Here is a 6,000-nt window from a genome sequence, read left to right as displayed (position 1 = left end):
CACTGTTGAGGGATTTCTTCTTTATTCCATATTAAACAAATTAATTTATGAATTTGACATATTAACGAATTTCCACCATATTTAACTAACTCAGCTGGTATTAAATCAATGCCAGGTGCTTTGTTATTCTTTAGCCTTTTAATAGCATCTTTAACTTCAGTCAAGTTAGGTTCTGGAACTAAAGGTTCTGCTGTGTGTACTTCATTTACTCCTGATTTATCTCCTACATGAACATTTGAAAGGTTATTAAAGTAGTTCTTCCATCTATTTAGAATATCGCTTGGGTCAGCTAGAAAATCACCATCTTTATATTTTATCAGGTTTACTTTAGGTTGCCACCCCTTTCTAAATTCATTTACACCTTTATATAAATCTCTGATATTTTTGTTTTTGCTGATTTTTTTCAATTTCGTTAATTTTGCTTTTCAAGTAATCTCTCTTTTTACTTCTAAACGTGCGGTTAACTTCTCGCTTTATTCTATTATAATTGCTTAGATTTGTATCATCAGAGTTATTTAACCACCTAACTCTAGCCTGATTTCTTATTTCTATTAGATTATGACATTCATTATCAAACCATGGCTTAATTCCTCTTGGTTTATGGTATCCTAGCTGCTGATTCTATTGCATTACATATGTGCTCCCAATTCTTATTTATGTCTGTTTCATTTATATTTTCATCATCACTTAAATCCTGCCAAACATCAAATCTATTTGACAGTTTAATTTGGTAATCTTTCTTAATTATTTCATCAGCAAATTTTCCTGTTTTCAATTTTAGAACTTTTAGATTTTGTTGCTGATTATTTATCACTGCGAGTTTTTCTCTTCATTTAGCAATTACTAAATAATGCTCACTGGCACAATCAGCACCTCTATGTGAACGAACGTCAATTATACTAGTATGCCTTCTCTTATCAATGAGAATATGATCCATCTGATTATGAGTTTTACCATCTGGAGAAGACCAGGTATATTTATGGATATCTTTATGTTTAAAAGTGGTACTTTTCAAAATTAAATTCTTTGAGGTTGTAAAAGTAATCAATCTTATACCATTACCATTACTTAATTCATGAAGACTTTATTTACCAATCGTGCGTTTAAAATAATAATAATAATAATAATAATAATAATAATAATAATAATAATAATAATAATAAATAAAAAGTTTCTATGACTCTTCCCCCTCTCCCGAGAAAAATCCAGCCGGCGCCCTTGAGCAATCATAATCTCCCCTAAAAGTTTCCACTTTCACTAGTTGTCACTACTTAAAAGCTTGGTATTGTAAGTAGTGACAACTAGTCACCATATTCGAATATATGAATCACTAGGAACTAATATAAAAATTAATTTATTTTTATAGTTCTTACATAAACAAAGTGAAACAAGCATCACAAGATGCACAAAACACATAATAATGATTTAAAATGCGATTACATTGTAACTACATTTCAATAATTCCTGACAATTAAAAACAGTTGGTTATGTACAATTTTTCATACATCGAACATTAAAATGACGCTTTTCCGAAAATGTGCACATTGTGTATCGTTCTTCACAAATGTGTTTGACGTTTGGTGTAACCAGAAACAATGGCTTTCTCCAAGGCAGATGAATGTAAGGTGAGTCAGTGAAGTACAGTTAACGGGCATTGGATGATTAACAATGACGTCATTTGGATCTTTGGAAAATCTAGGTTCGAGCAAAACCACGTCTTTTCCTAGATCCACAAGGAGGCATGTAAACAGTGCTAGTAATTGCGTTTGAAATCATTAACATACTCACAGAGGAAGTTGCTACCTTGTGCCTTAAGTATATGATTGACTCACTTTTTTTGCATCTGCTTTGGGCACGCCCTACCAAGCTTCGAATGTTAAGTATTAATGAGTGCTGCACACTTTCAACTGAAAGTTCATGTCGATATGTATCATAGATGTTTCGAAATGTACATGATGTTTAAGTAACAGCTGACTAACATTGCCAACGGCTATTTCCGAGTCCTTCGTTGCGTAAACAAATGATGTAAAAACTACTCTTGCACCAGGAGCTATTAAAGACCATTGCAGAGTGTAAAAGAACTAGGTATTATGCTGGAAGACATGTGGGCTTGACCTATTTTCACACACGGAGGCGCTGCAATTCACAGTGCTACTGTTTTTTTTCTTTAAATAAACAAAAAAGCGAACATGCTGGTAGAACCAACCACATAACAGTGCATCAACAAACAAGAAAAACAACGTGTTGAAAATAAAAGCTTCGTGTCATCGGACGGAGAGCATGTTTCTTCTCATTGTCCTTCTTCACTGTTTTCCCGCCTTCTCTGGCCTATCGAGTTAAGAGGATTCGTCAGCAAGGTGTTGACCGACTTCAAGATTTGGATTGGAATCTGAAAGGAAGGAAAAGTGATTTCATTATTGCGTGGATTTTTTTAGCGAAATGTAATTGGCACAAGTAGGCAAGGCACGTGTCAGAAATACATTTCTAATGAAAATGTTGAGAATATAATTGTTTTATAGCCGTTATATTGGAAAATTAAACATAATTAACTTGTGTTCGTATGGCAAAACATTTCATACAAACTGAACAAATGGCGTCTGATGAGCTATTCAACGTCTCAGGTTTTACACTTACCAAACTCACAGGCAAAGACCACAGACCATTTTGACATTTAAATACCACTAATTTGGAAACACAATTATTTAATAAATTCAGTACTTAGAGTATCTTTCTGTAAATAACAATTTCAGCATTTATTAATTTTGTTGTAATGTGTAAAATTAAATTGATTTGTTAAAATAAGTTTTTTAAAATTTCACTGAGATAATGTGTATTGCAACACCTATAATATTTTATGAAAACTTTACCTAGACTATTGAACTCAATAGGAAACACTTTCAAAATATTGCTGAGATGTTAACATTATGGAATTGTATTCAAAATATGTCGATTTTAATTCCTGGTGGAGGAACATTCCACTGACTCAAATTTCATTGTGAACTTCAAATAAATTTCCAATTAGTTCATTTCGCATAAATTTGGATTAAAGAAACTCCTTTTAATTTTAAGTCTTAGTTCCTGAAAATGCTCATTGTTGTCTATTAATATGAAATGATACGTACCCCCCCACCCCAACTTGAAATTTCAAAAAGGGAATTATTCCCAACTTACGACTATTCTAAAGACGTCGAGCTTTTTATATGGGAAAAGCCGAAAAATATATAACAGCTATAATTAAGAAACAAACGTACGGGGTGTTCCAAAATTATCTTTACAACTTTGATCTTTTGGAGAAATCAAAACGGTAATTTATTTGCACTTGCATTCCAGAATACATATCGTGCGCGCTGCTGCAGTGTCGCCATTGTGCTTTATGCGATTGTGGCTCTGCATAGTGAGAGAACGGCGAACTTCTAGGTCATGCAATAAAATTATTTGAGTTTCTCTTTCGTCTAGTACCACTCGCATTTCATTATAATTTCATAACCTTTTAGCAATAATGAATTGAAATATGGAGGTTTGAACGGAACACGCTGTACTACCAACCAAATATTCTCATATGGAGTTATTCTGTAGGATCAACAAACTGTGGAACTTGCTGTTCGATATACAGGGTGTTGCAAAATACCTGTTACAACGCTTGGGAGGTGGTTCGACAAGTAAAAACGAGGAAAAAATGTCATGTGAAAAAATGTCGAAATCGGCACCGTTTGCGAGTGACAGGCGTGCGAAAATCGCCTCACACCATGCGTAAAGTACAATAACTCAAGAAGGAAGAAAGATATCAATGTCGGAATAAAAGAATACAAACAAAATCGTGCCTGACGAATACAATGGTGCAGCAATTGAGGCCCAGTGTAAATTGCGCAAGGTGACTCTCAAAGAAAGTGGGGAATCCCGATGGAAAATATAGGAAATTTACTACTATTTTCTACATAATGTTGAGATCGGAATGTAGGCAGTAAAAAATGACGACGTATGTCCACATGTCCCACTACTGCTGGGACACCGTCCCACACTCGGGAAATAGGAAATTCACTCGAAAATGACGCTATGCCGTCAAATTACGCTCAGATTGATTTCAGCTAATTGGTACAGAAAGCTCCACTAGAGGCGCTGTGAGTGTAGGTCACCTGTTACGTATTAGTGTTGGTGGATACTACGTAGAGACTGTAGTCGACCGTTGTTTTTCCTGTCTTGTTCTGCGTCTCGCAGCGTGGAGTTTAGTCTGGCGTGTGTGTATGGTTGAATTGCGCTAAGGAATACTGTACGTAGAGTACGTATTCCCGTGTTCTTTCTCGGTTTGCAACAACTGCGTGGACACCTGTGTGACATTACGTGGGTGCTAATCACGGTAGTTGTGATCCGTCACTCGGAGGGAAAGTGCCCCTGTTTCTGGGCAGTTCTCGAACAAGACAATGGTGGAGTACTCTACCCACGAGCTTGCTGATATGCATCTCGTTTATGGAGAGGCAAACCGAAACAGCCGTGAAGCACGTCGTTTGTATCACGAACGTTTTCCCAATAGGCGATTACCAGCACATGCACTCTTTCAAAGACTTGATGCTCGACTGCGTGAAACTGGATCTCTACTACCCCGTAGGTGGGATTGTGGAAGACCCCGCACTGTGCGCACTGTGCAATTTGAAGAGGACGTGTTGGACGCGATACGAGACCGTCCTGACACCAGCACACGTGTCATTGCTCGTACTCAACAAACCCACCATAGCAATGTGTTCCGCGTTCTTCGAGAGGAGGGATTGCACCCATACAAATTGCATAAGGTGCACCACATACTGCCCACGGACTTTCCCCTACGCATGGATTTCTGCCAATGGTACGTGCAACAAACTCTTTCCATTCCAGAGTTCCCAACAATAGTTTTGTGGACCGATGAGGCAATGTTCACCAGGGACGGCATGTTCAATAGCCACAACACACACGTCTGGGATATGGACAATCCGCATGCAATCATTGTGCGCCATCATCAACATAGGTTCGCAGTGAATGTGTGGTGTGGCGTAGTAGGTGACCACTTGATAGGCCCGTACATTTTGCCATCTACTTTGTGTGGTGGGAATTATCGGGTGTTTCTACATGACGTATTACCTGAACTTTTGGAAAACGTGCCACTGGCAGGTAGACAACGTATCTGGTTTCAACACGACGGCGCCCCCGCACATTTCGACCGGGGAGCCAGAGCCTTACTCAACGATATTTTCGGCGATCGTTGGATTGGCAGGGGTGGACCTTTACCGTGGCCACCTCGTTCCCCCGACCTCACACCACTGGATTTCTTTGTGTGGGGAGAAATGAAAAGGCTCGTGTATGAAACCCCTGTGGAAAGTGCTGAGGATCTCGTTGCTCGTGTTAGTGCCGCTGCTGGGACAATTGGTGACATGCCAGAGGTATTTGCACGTACCAGACAATCAGTGCTTCGCCGATGTCATCTTTGTCTTGAAGTCAATGGCGGACATTTTCAACAACGTCTCTGAGTATACCGGTGTTTGTGTGAGCCCCTATCAGCACCACATAGTGTCCTTTAGTGAAAGGTACGAGTGAAGATGCTGGATATCGCTGTACTTCATACCGTCGATCTGCATGTGCGGAGGTTGTGCGCTTCTCAGTGGAATCCCTTCCAGATGTGCTGTGCCTGGAAATGTTACATGCCATTGTGTGCGTTTTCTCGCCATTCTCCGTCTTCATTCCTTCGAGGATTACCCATTTTCTTTGGGGAGCTCTCTTGTAGTATATGTACAGATTAACGACATGTGGCCATTCTTTAACTTTTGTTTTTCGTACTGCAAAGTAGTGTGTCAACATTAAGGGATTGAAAACTTTTTTTTATGATTTTCCAGTATTTTTTTCCATTTGGGATGGTGTCCCAGCAGTAGTGAGACATGCGACAAATTGGTTTCTTTTCTTCGAACCGCAATGTGAACCGTGTACAACAGGAGATTTGCAGTTATTTTCCTATTTCCCGGGTGTGGGACGGTGTCC

At 38.7% G+C, this 6,000-nt stretch overlaps 1 long non-coding RNA gene across 1 annotated transcript in view; it reads right to left on the bottom strand.

The window, feature by feature from the left end:
- Positions 1 to 1,338: 1,338 nt before the first annotated feature.
- The window catches only part of LOC145996921 (uncharacterized), a 30,316-nt gene continuing 25,654 nt past the window's right edge, over positions 1,339 to 6,000 (bottom strand). The window contains exon 4 of the long non-coding RNA XR_014442832.1: positions 1,339 to 2,389. This is a non-coding gene — a long non-coding RNA (uncharacterized LOC145996921). The remainder of the gene's footprint in view (positions 2,390 to 6,000) is intronic.

Source organism: Lepisma saccharinum, chromosome 13 (assembly GCF_977018435.1).
Source record: "Lepisma saccharinum chromosome 13, izLepSacc3.1, whole genome shotgun sequence".
NCBI lineage: Eukaryota > Metazoa > Arthropoda > Insecta > Zygentoma > Lepismatidae > Lepisma > Lepisma saccharinum.
The sequence above is the reverse complement of the archived record's forward strand: the minus strand, read 5'-3'. Positions and strand labels throughout refer to the sequence as shown.